This window comes from Belonocnema kinseyi, chromosome 1 (genome assembly GCF_010883055.1).
Source record: "Belonocnema kinseyi isolate 2016_QV_RU_SX_M_011 chromosome 1, B_treatae_v1, whole genome shotgun sequence".
Taxonomy (NCBI): Eukaryota; Metazoa; Arthropoda; class Insecta; order Hymenoptera; family Cynipidae; genus Belonocnema; species Belonocnema kinseyi.
In genome coordinates this window covers 158,480,851-158,492,993 of record NC_046657.1, presented here as the reverse complement: position 1 = coordinate 158,492,993, position 12,143 = coordinate 158,480,851, and the positions used below count along the sequence as shown (strand labels likewise).

General features: G+C 33.8%; 1 protein-coding gene across 1 annotated transcript in view; it reads left to right on the top strand.

The window, feature by feature from the left end:
* The first annotated feature begins 2,897 nt into the window (after nucleotides 1-2,897).
* The window catches only part of LOC117167253 (ester hydrolase C11orf54 homolog), a 114,911-nt gene continuing 105,665 nt past the window's right edge, over nucleotides 2,898-12,143 (top strand). The window contains exon 1 of the mRNA XM_033352058.1: nucleotides 2,898-2,965. The gene's annotated coding sequence lies outside the window, so the exon portion shown is untranslated. The remainder of the gene's footprint in view (nucleotides 2,966-12,143) is intronic.

The following is a 12,143-nucleotide window of genomic DNA, read 5'->3' as shown; positions in this document are numbered from 1 at the left end:
AATGGTTAGTGGGCATACACACGCGAACCATGCTCACTTCTCAAACATGGATCAACATTTTCAAGAGACCCAAATAAAAAGCGAAAACAAAAAGGCAGAATATATTTAGCTTACAAAAAAAAATGATAACTGCCGTTCTGATTAAATTTTTTTATCATATCTAATCAGTATTTTTGAATGTAAAGAATTTGTATTTTTACTACTTGAAAATCTAAGATTTTGGGTAATATAAATTGCAATTACCTAGAGGAAATTTTAAAAAAATGGTTCAGTTTTAAAGAAATATGCGTGCCATAATTCAGCAAAGCATACGAATCATGAACAATGTAAAAAAATATTTTCTAAATAAATTTTAATATCTATCAGTCTTTTTGGAAATTTCATAAGAAACAGTACCAGTGCATTATTTAATTTAGAAAAACTAAGAAAAATGTGTTTTTAGGGGTTGAAGTTGGTTGCACAAATTTGAATAAATAAAGATGAAAATAATATGCCTATATAAAGTTTATTTGGGTGATGTCAGGGATAGCGGAACGTTTTGCTGGCATCGTCATGTTGTTTTTCGCAAAAGGGCCGCTTTTAGGAGTTAAAGTTGTTTGCACAAATTTAAACAAATAAAGACGAAAATAATGCGAAATGGTGCTGCTGCGACCGTTTCTTTAATCAATTCTACTGGAAAATTTGCCTTTTAACCTTAAGGTCCTTTTCCTCGCGGAACGTCACATCAGTGTGTAGAAAACCGCATGTTATTCTAATTAAAATTCGGTGTGAACCAGTTGAATATATTAAGCTGCAGAGGTGAGCACATCGGTATTATTATTCAACAATAATGCATCTTTGTTCAATAGAATAACGAGAATAGCACAATGGCCAAGTGGGGATACCAAATAAATTGTATTCGCCTTCACGACGCTTCAGTAAATCGTATATTTATCTATTGTATATCTTCAGCTGCGTCAGGATTGATCGTTCGGAGAACCATTGTCAGCAAGTGACTGACTAAATAACATCACACGTTTAACAAGTCGAAGTTGCTTACCATCAGGTAGAATATTGTATAGAGAGGCTTCTTTTAAGGCGCCTCTATGAGCCCTCTTCTCTGATACCTAACATTATCGCCACTATCTCTCGCTGTTCACCGTTCCGAAATATCCTTCTGCGGTAAAAGTGGATTTCAGGATCTGTGTTAAAAACAAAGAGCAACTAGATCTGGCTCTAGAGATAGTCGAGAAATACACACAGGAGACATGAATTGAGTTTAGGTTAGCAAAATGTGCTGAGGTTTATTTAAAGCGCAGAAAATATTATAGCATTCCTGAAGACCTGGAGCTCACCGAAAGAAGCGCTATAAGACACCTTGGCGCTACAGAGACCGACATGTCGTGCGAACTGTAGGCATGAGACAAAGTATCTGCTACTAATGTGCCTGCCGTCTCGGTAGAGCTCTATTCATTTAGAGTGGTTCTATGGACGAATAACGAACTTAGATCTCTCTTTATCTGGTCACCAAAAGTTATGCAAGTTAAGACGTTTGTTCCGCGACTTAACATATCACGCCGTCAAGCTATTCGCGAAATACTTAATAATAAATATCCAGTCTCTACCACAGGAATGTGAATGTTTGTTCGAAGTCGTATGAGCAAGGCGGTGTAATTTCAGCTTAAGAATCTTGTAGCAAAATTTCAAGCCAAAGACATTCTCAAGGATAGCTACAGAGCGTTTCATGAAGACCTCGAGCTAAACGTAAGAACTAAATTATCGGGACCTAAATGGCGGAGTCACTCTACTTGTAATTATACTTACTGTACTTGGTCAATGTTCTGTAATCTGGAAACTGCCCAAGAATTGAGGAATGTCACGACTGAATTAAATCCCTTTCTAAAAGTATCTCGTTGCTTTCTTTAAATCTTATACAGCGGTAGCATGCACAATTCGATGGTTCGAATACTTTAAAATAAAACTAACACGGGATTATCAACAGAAAGAATGACCTGATTAATCACTTTCAATTCAAAAAGATGTGGAAATTATGAGTGTTGACCAGGCTTTTAACAATTTTTGTGAGTTGGCAACTGAAATTAGAAAAGGTGTAACATTTTAAGAATATCATCTATACTTATTACTGAGAATATTCTATAAACCGCAACTATATCTATTGATACGTTAGTTAGTCAAATTCTTAACGTTTCTGTTTACATGGTCGCCTATACGAGCAGAATAACATCAGAAAATACCTTAAAAAGATTCTTAGGATCAATTTTCTTCTTATTTTACAGGATTTTAATAAACTTCGCTGCTTATGTGGTAGTTCTCGAGTTTACTAACTGGTGAGGCATTGTTTGTTACCCTTAGTGTATCGAACTTTGTCTGTTTAAATGATTACAAGTCGACTTTTGTCAGTCGTTCAGTCTCAAGCATTTCTTTCTGTGCTCAGCTTGCGCAGGACGACGCTCCAGTTAGTTCTCAGAGATTTAGATGCACCAAAATATACAGCGTTATTTGTACGCAATTGTATCTCATGCAACGACAATGAACCTTCTCCAAGGCTACACTGCGAGAAAATTCTTTAAAATGCAAGCAATTTTAATGTACAAATGTATCTGAAATTTCAGGTACCAGTAATTGAAAGGGATTTTAATGTATTTTAAATGAATTTGAATTTACTTGTTACTTAAAATTCAATCAAAAACATTTTTTTCTTCGATATTATTGTGCTAGAAAACTATTTTTTATGGTCATTCATAAAAAGCTGACAACAAAAATCTATGAACATGTTTTTAAAAAATTACCAATTTTTATCGAAATCGTGACTTTGGTAAATTTGTTAACTGCTGAGTCGGAGTTACGTGCATCAATCCGAAAAAATTCAGTATACGCTAACACACATTTGTGATACATTTGCTTCAGTGCCTGTTGTGAATAAACAAGAGCTATCTCAGAAGAAAATACTAACAGAGTTACAAAGGTGCGTGTAAAAAAAATTTAATGATAACACGTGGACAAATTGATTTTTAAAAGAAAATTATTATCCGATATCAAATTTTTTTCAAATAAAAACTTATCAAATTTTGTAACAAGATTACTTGTCCGATTTTTAAATTTTGTTTATTTTTGTCTTTATTTAATAAAAAACTAAGATAATCGATTTTTAAAGTATACCGGTGAAAAAAATGCTTTAATTTCATCAAAAATCGATCAAAAAATCAAATCAAATAAAAAAAAAGTCACAAGGAGCTAAATCTGGAGAATTTGATGGCTTCTCAAGTGTCTAGTCTATATTCTTGGGTGAGCTTTTCGAAAGTACATCCCAAAAGAGCATCTTGTTTCACAAAATAATCAAAAGTTTAATTAGAATTTTTAAAAAAGTGTCAGAAATATTCAAATTAAATAAAAATCGACCTGAAATTTCAAAATGTTGCCAGAGTTTATAATATGTTTGAAAATCCTTTGTACACAAAATATTACTCATAAAACACTAAATCTTCAGTAAATTAATGTGAAGAATTCCTGAAAATAAAACCAAGAATCTAACGACAAAATTTAGACAAACAATATAAAATGTTCCAATTGCAATTTGAAAAAAACTTATTTTTTTCCCCTGAAAAAGTAAAGAGAAAAATTCTTTTTGCCTTTAGACGAAAATAAAAAAGAAGACAGAAAAATGAGAAGGCAACCTACCAAATCCCCTTCCTTCTCTTTTTTATTTCCTTCGTCTTTTTTATTTTTATTATTATCAAATCACAATGAAAAAAAATTTTGTAAAAATTAATCACCAACATTTCGGCATACATGCAGCACCCTTATCAAGGCGAGAAAATTAAATAAAATTTTTAGCAGGCAGTATGATGCCGAGACCTTGGTGATTATTGTTTAGAAATATTTTTTTATTGTGCTTTTAAAATAAAGAAAATAAAAAAGACGAAAGAAATAAAAAAAAGAGAGAAAAGGTGATTTGATTGGTAGCCTTCTCATTTTTTTTATTTTATTTTTTTTATTTTTGTCCAAAGGGAATAAAATTTCATTATTTTCTTTTCTGGGGGAAAAAAGAAGTATTTCTTGTTGTTTCATTTTTCAGATTGCAATAGTAGATTCTTTAACTAGGCATCTACCTGCGTGAGGTGACGTTAGAAGTCCAAAATCCACTTTGTAGTTAAACATAGTTTTAAAATGAATTCTTCTCACTCCTTTTCATTTTTCTTCTACTTTTCTTTTACTTTTCACTCACTTCTTCCTCCTTGCTGTCACTTTATCTGCCACAACATCGCAGTACAATAAAGTGCTATTTTACTTCCGCTCCGCCGGCAGTCAAAGTGCGCTTGTTCTGCCTATTTCAGACAAATAATTTTTTCACATAAAAATATGCATTTTTAACAAAATAATTAAATTTCCAAACAAAAAAGTTTTTAATTCAACCATCAGTTGATATTTAAGAAATCAGTTCATCTTGCACTAAGAAGCATAACTTTTCTGTCATGAAAGGTTAATTTTTCACCAAAATCTAAATTTTCAACAATTTGAATTAAAAGAAAAAATCTTTCAATAAAATGGTTGAATCCTGAACAAATAAATTAATATTAATTAAAGAGAAAAAAATCCGCCCGTCTTGCGGGCAAATTCTCCTAGCGCGCTGCGCACGCGGCTCGCAAGTATGAGCGCGCCTAGGACGCGCGACTGGTGGTTCTCGCGCATCGCGCCCGATAATGTATTTATTTCGCGTTTCGGACTCGTTGATGTATTTACCTCACGCTCCGCTCTCAGTCTTTGTATATTCCTTACACTAGCGCACAGATTTTTTTAAACTAAGAGTAAAAACATCGTCAACAGTAATTTGGTGATAGTGACTTCTTTTTTTGCTTTAACGAGTGTTGAAATCGCGTGAGTTTCATAAATTAATATTAGCTAAATATATTCCAATATTATATATATGATTTTCCATAATCATAAGTTTCTTCTAGTTATATTAAAAGAAATTTGATGAAAAAATGCAGTAATTTGGTATTCTTCGACAGAAAAATTCGTTTTTCCTCCATGTAAATTTGTTTAAATTCGGATCTTGATGATATTAAAAGCAAAATTCATAATGTTTTTTTAAATCTTATGATCTTTTAAACAAATTTAATAAGCAAATGCGTAAGTCGGGCATTTGTCGGCAGAAAAATTCGGTTTTTTCAATGCCAGTGTTTTCAGATGGGAACTTGATGGGAATTTCGGGAACATTTATAATGAGTTGATAAATTTTATTATTTATTTAAACAAATTTCATGAACAAATGCATTAATCAGACTGAAAACGATAAAAACGAACATTTCGTCCGCAGATGTCCGAATAATGCATTTGTTTGTTAATTTTGTTTTTATAAATCATAAAATGTGTTAACTAATCATAAATGTTGCCGAATTTATTATGAAGCTGTCAATTGAAGTCTGATATCGAAACCAAAAAAGAATTGTTCTGTCGACAGATGCCCCAATAATGCATTTGTTTATTAAATTTGTTTGAAGAAAATCCTGAAATTGATCAAAAAATTATGAATTTTGCTGAAATTGTCATGAAGTACACAACTGAAAGGACTGCCATTGAAAAAACTGAATTTTTCTGTGGAAAAAAGCCCAAATAATGCATTTTTTATTAAATTTGTTTAAAAAAATCATAAGATCAATCCACAAATTATACATTTTGCTTATATGATCATAAATTTCCGAATTGAAAAAAATTGACATAGAAAAAAACGAATATTTCTGTCGAATAGTACCTGATTACTGCAATTTTACATTAAATTTGTTTATAATATGAACAATTATAATCAGGAGACACATTTTTTACATAATATTGTTTGGATTCCAATTTCTTGCAACATAACTTGGAAAAACATGTATTTATGGAAAATCGTAGAAAAATTTTTTTTCAACCAATACTTTGTGGATAAGAAATTTTGTTTGTATATTGTCTAATATTAGAATATCTTTAACTAATGCAATTTTATGCAACTTAAGCAATTTCAACCATTAACTTGTTATTGGCGAGCACCGGGATTTTATGTGTGCCCGAAACAAAGAAAAAGGGATACGAAACTAAAGACATAAGAAACGGCGTGTTGAAAGGCGGATTTGAAATATGGTCAGGAGTAGACTGTGAATCACATGATAAACAAGGGGTAGGTCTGATTTTGAATGAAAGAGCAAAGCAGAATCTCGGAGACCATGGTTTCGTGTCTCGCAGACTGCAGTGGGCTAGAATGAAAGTAGGAATCGGAAGACTATTTATCATAGCATGCTACGCGCCAGTTGACAGTCATCCCCGAGAACTAAAAGACGCCTTCTGGGACACTTTAAATGACACAATAAATATTTGCGAACATGGGGAAAGAATTATTCTACTAGGAGACATGAACGGATGGGTGGGCATCCGAAACCAGGATACAGAAAGAGTACTGGCTAATTTTGAGGATCCAAGAACAAACTATAACGGAGATAAGTTAGTTGGTCTATGCTTAGAAAGGGGTCTGTTTATTACAAATACTTGGCTTAGGCATAAAATGATCCACATGTACACCTGGTCTAAAGGAAATAGCCGCAGTATAATTGACTTTGTTGTTGCGGATGACAGACTAAGGGACTAAGTCAAAGATACAAGAGTCATGAGGGGTCCTGAATGCAATACTGATCATTACCTTCTGATCTCAAAAATTAACTTAGGTCGGGGATGGAGAAAGAAGAGAACCAAGAAAGCAAAACAAACGCGAATCAAAATTGAGAACCTACTCAAACCGGATGTGCGAATAGATTTCCAAAATAAGATAATCGAAAGCATAGATAGGGCAACATGCGAGGACCGTATAAAAAACAAAGATATAGAGGGCACCTGGACAATGTTACGGGATATCCTTGTCAAATGTACGATCGAAGTGTGTGGTACCGCAGTTGTAGGAAGAATTCCTGGTGATGCGTGGTGGGATGATGAAATTCAGGTTGCCCAAAAAGCAAAAAGAAAAGCGTACAAGAGAACTTTGAACATCGCAGGTGTTAGCAATGAGGAAAGAAATAGACTTAGAAATTATTATAGACGCGAAAACAGGATGCTTAAACGATTAGTTAAAGAAAGTAAAGATACAATTAGAGCAGAAGAAGAGATAAAAATGCAAAACGACTTTGAAGGAAGCAGGAAACTACTTTATAAAAAAAATAAAAGGAAACAAAAGTACAGAAATTGTCAACATGAGAAATAGTAGAGGGAAATGGTACATGATGCAAATGGAATACTAGAGGCTTTCAGAAACTATTTTAGGAGACAATTCGGAGATGAAGCTATAGGATACCACAACTGTGATGTTGAACAAGATGCGATGGAAAGCTCAAATGAAAAAGTCTGTGTCACTGAGGTTAGGGATATAATTAAGAACTTGAAGCCGGTAAGACTGCCGGGGTAGACGGTATTAACGCTAAAATGCTTAAACACGGTGGCGAGTACATACCACATAGAGTTTGCGAATTGATAAATTTATCTTTCGAGATGGGAGACGTCCCAGACGATTGGAAAGGAGCGATTATCGTACCAATATACAAGAGAAAGGGAGATAAAAGCGAGTGCAATAATTACAGAGGGATTAGCTTATTAAGCACCGTAAGTAAAATATATTCAAAAATACTTATTCGTAGGGTAATGAAAATAACAGAAGCAAAGATTTGGGAAATCCAAAGTGGGTTTATGCCAGGAAGGTCATGTACGGATCAAATATCTAGCTTAAACCCTTAAACGGCCAAAACGCCACTACCGGGACACTGCTTTTCAACGGCCAATAACTGAGACTATGAGGCACTAGAAAAAATTGAGAAACATATATTTTCATTGCTTAAGATCCTCTCTTTCCGACGGTGCCAATGAAATTCTTCAAAAAATTTATTTATTATCCCAAAATGCAGTTTAAACAAAAAAAATCGTGATTTTTCGTGCCTATTTTTTTTTTGTGAACCATTTTCCAAAGCTTTTCGAGTCTGTAATTAACCTGGAATCTCACTTACCGGTGAAATAAATGCCTAAACTTTGAGAATCCATTGTTCAAAGATCAATTTTTCGTTTTAGTATTTTCAAAATGGCGTCTTAATGGCAAAATTTTTGTGAAAACATTCATGAATTTTTTTACAATAAATTATGCGCTTTTCGGAAAAATCATCAAGAATAAAAAGTTCTTGTAATCCGCCAAGAAATATGCCTGAATTTTTTCGAAGCGTTTTGAGCAAAATTTTGGATTTTGCATATGAACAATTTTTGCAAAATTCAAAATTTTGCTCAAAACGCTCCGGAAAAATTCAGGCTTATTCCTCAGCTGATTACAAGAACTTTTTATTCCTGACCAATTTTCCGAAAAGCGCATAGTTTTTCAATAAAAAATTTCCAACGACTCCGTAACCTTTATTGCACTCTTGACATCAAACCACACCTTCACCGCATTGTCATCCTGGGAATTTTCGAGTACACCCAGCAAAAAAAATGCCAAAGCGTAAAGCCTCAAAAATTGCAACAAACTCCGAATCGGAATGGTATTCCGATGAAAATGATGAACGTATCATCATACCTATTCCAGATTACTCTGGCTCTGATGGAGATGATTCATCAGATGACGAGAATTCGGGATCGGAATTTCCCAGACCGAATGTATCATATAGATCTGTTTTCCATAACTATACAGCATCTCAAAAACAATTAGAACCAAATTGCGTTTTTTCATGAAGTAACGAAGAAAAAGTTTGCCCTGGAAATTTCTGTAAAGAAATCAGCAGGAAATATTTGTCGCAATCAAAAGTAGGTGATTTCGAAACTCACAGATACGAATCACGAACAAGAGCATTATGTAATAATGAACAATGTCGCCAGAGGACTACTAGATTTTGCATTGATTGCAACATGTATTGCTGCTTATATTGTTTCTCAAAATTACATTCTGAAACAGCAGGATCAAAATGATTTCAACGGATTGAAATCTTAAATGAAAAAAATTCTCCATAAAAAAAAAATTAAAAAATGTAAAAAAAATATGTAAAATCCCTTTAAAAAAAGAGACTATCAATATTCTTCGACCTCCACGTTGGTGATAGTTGGGCAACGTAAACTTTGTTTGCGGCAGACGGACGATAGATATTCGTGAATCAATTTACTCTTACACGATGCTTAGAAATATGAAAATTTTTTACTGAAAAACTATGCGCTTTTTGGAAAATTTGTCAAGAATAAGAAGTTCTTGTAATCAGCCGAGAAATACGCCTGAATTTTTCCGGAGCGTTTTGAGCAAAATTTGGAATTTTCCAAAAATTGTTCATATGCAAAATCCAAAATTTTGCTCAAAACGCTTCGAGAAAATTCAGGCGTATTCCTTGGCTGATTACAAGAACTTTTTATGCTCGATGATTTTTCCGAAAAGCGCATCGTTTATTGTAAAAAAATTCATGAATGTTTTCACAAAAATTTTGTCATTAAGACGCCATTTTGAAAATACTAAAACGAAAAATCGATCTTTGAACCATGGATTCTCAAAGTTTAGACATTTATTTCACCCGTTAGTGAGATTCCAGGTCAATTACTGACTCGAAAAGCTTTGGAAAATGGTTCACAAAAAAAAATAGGCACGAAAAATCACGTTTTTTTTTGTTTAAACTGCATTTTGGGATAATAAGAAATTTTTTGGAGGAATTTCATTGGCACAGTCGGAAAGAGGAGATCTTAAGCAATAAAAATATATGTGTCTCAATTTTTTCTTGTGTCGAATAGTCTTAGTTATTGGCCGTTGAAAAGCAGTGTACCGGTAGTGGCGTTTTGGCCGTTTAAGGGTAAAGGCAAATAAAAGAAAAAAGTTTGAGAGTAGGAAAAAAAGTTTTCTGTGCATTTATTGACCTGGAAAAAGCTTTTGACAAGGTAGAAAGAAGTAAACTTTGGGAAGTTCTGAAAGAGTATGGAGTCAATGGATGGATCCTACAAGCTATAAAAACAATATATACAGGTAGCAAAGCGAGTGTAATGGGAATGGGAACCTGAGTGACTGTTTCGATATGATTCAAGGAGTTAGACAAGGATGCGTTATGTCTTCATGTTTATTTATATTATTTATGGACAAGTGTTTAAGAATGGCTCTCTTCGACGAAGAGGGTGTGGATCTCGAAACAGTAAGGGTACGTAGGTTAGCGTTCGCAGATAATAAGGTTGTTATGGCAGAGTGTATCGAAGACCTACAAAGAATGTTGAATAAACTAGATGCAAGCATTAAGAGCATGGGCCTCAAAATTAACGCAAATAAAACAAAAACTATGGTGTTCGAAGGAAAGAGTGAGAAACCACTATGCAATATTTTATTAAATGATGAGAGAATTGAACAAGTTGATAAGTTCTTATACCTTGGTAGCTTATTTACTAGGGACGGGAAGATAGATAAGGAATTAGATAGACTAATAAATGAAGGTAAGAAGGTTATTGCTAGAGCAGGTCCCCTTATCAGAAGTAAAAGTATATCAAATAAAGCTAAAATGGCAATACATCATTCTATATTTGTACCGACAGTACTATACGGTAGCGAGATATGGACTCATCAAGGAAAAGATAAGAATAAAATTAACACAATTGGCATGATATTCTTGCGCATAATAAGCGGGAAAACTCTGATGAAAAAAGTAATTAACGAGATAATTATAAAAGAATGTGGTGCAGAAGAGACGCTAATAGACCCATGGGAAAGAAGTCGGTTGAGATGGTTCAGGCATCATGAGAGAATGCCAAATAAACGACTAACAAAACAAGTATATCAAGGTAAAGTAAATGGCAGCGTTCCCAGAGGTAGACCGCGGAAAGAATGGTTAGAATGTGTGAATGAGACCCTACTTGGAAGAGACATAAGAAGTCACAGAAACACGAGAGCCTGCATGAAAAAAAGTATGGACATAAAAGAAGCTAGAGAAGTTTGCCAGGACAGGAAAGTATGGCGGCAAATAGTTAATAAAAAGAATGGCAGTAGAGTAAATGACGCCTGAAACAAAGACCTTGGCTACTAATGGACCCAAGTGGGGAACCTTACATAACGACTTCGTGAGGTTCTTCGCTTGGGATGATTGCTAGAGAGATTGATCAGCAACCTGGGTCGGAGCAGTGTTACGGAACGAACGTGTTACTTACTTAAATAGCATGAGAATTCTGGATCAATCTGAAAAATCTCTATCCCTTCCACACACTAGTCCTTTCCCATACCGAGTGAGTCACGCCTACCCCGAAAGGGAAATGGCTTAATGGTGTAATAATAAAAAAAAAACCGGGAACGTCAAATAGAAAAAGGCAATTTTTTCATCATAATTTTTTCTTTATAACTAAATTGAATACCTAAACCAGAAATCATCCTGGACAACACTCTTAGAAATCTCATTAGCTTTTTTTTTATTTATCTTTTTTTTTTGGTCGAAATCGGTGAAGATTTGTGGGCTGAACGTTATTCTGAACCAAACAAGTCAGTTTTCTTCCAATTTTCCAGTGTTTTAAAAATTTTTGTAAATTTTATAATTCTGGTAAATTTTGGTTTTGTAGAAAAAAGTCATTGACATAAATTGCTCGTCTGTTTGAATACTATGAACATCCCTACAGAAAAATGTTGAATTTTGAAAAAAGTGGCCCCAAAAATTTTCAAAATAAGCTTACTTTTTGTATTTTTATCCAAAATGGCTGGCTAACGAACTTAACCTTTATTTTAGGACACTAAAGGAGTATATAAAAGGCTAATCCAATCTGTCAATTTTTTTCGTAAGTTATCGTGCTAAGAAACTAAAAATCTACATAAAACCAGTCACACAGTCAAAATGTGGACATTTGACGAAAACGGGCGGGGGTCAAATTTTACAGAAATCTATGACCTTTTGTTGATGAGAATGTAAAAAATAACTTAATTACACACAAAATACAGAGAATTTGAGAAATACACCAAAATTAATTTCTTGAAAGTTTCCTTGCAACAGTAAAAGAACTCCTTTTCTGGCATGGTCGTATCTCTCCAAAAATTATTTAAATTTCCACGCAGGACCTATTTGTATCCACTTCGCCGAAAACAACCCACTCTTTTGAAGAATGAAGGAAAAGTTAAATAAATTTAATATTTTAAAACCTTTTGGTCAAAAGCT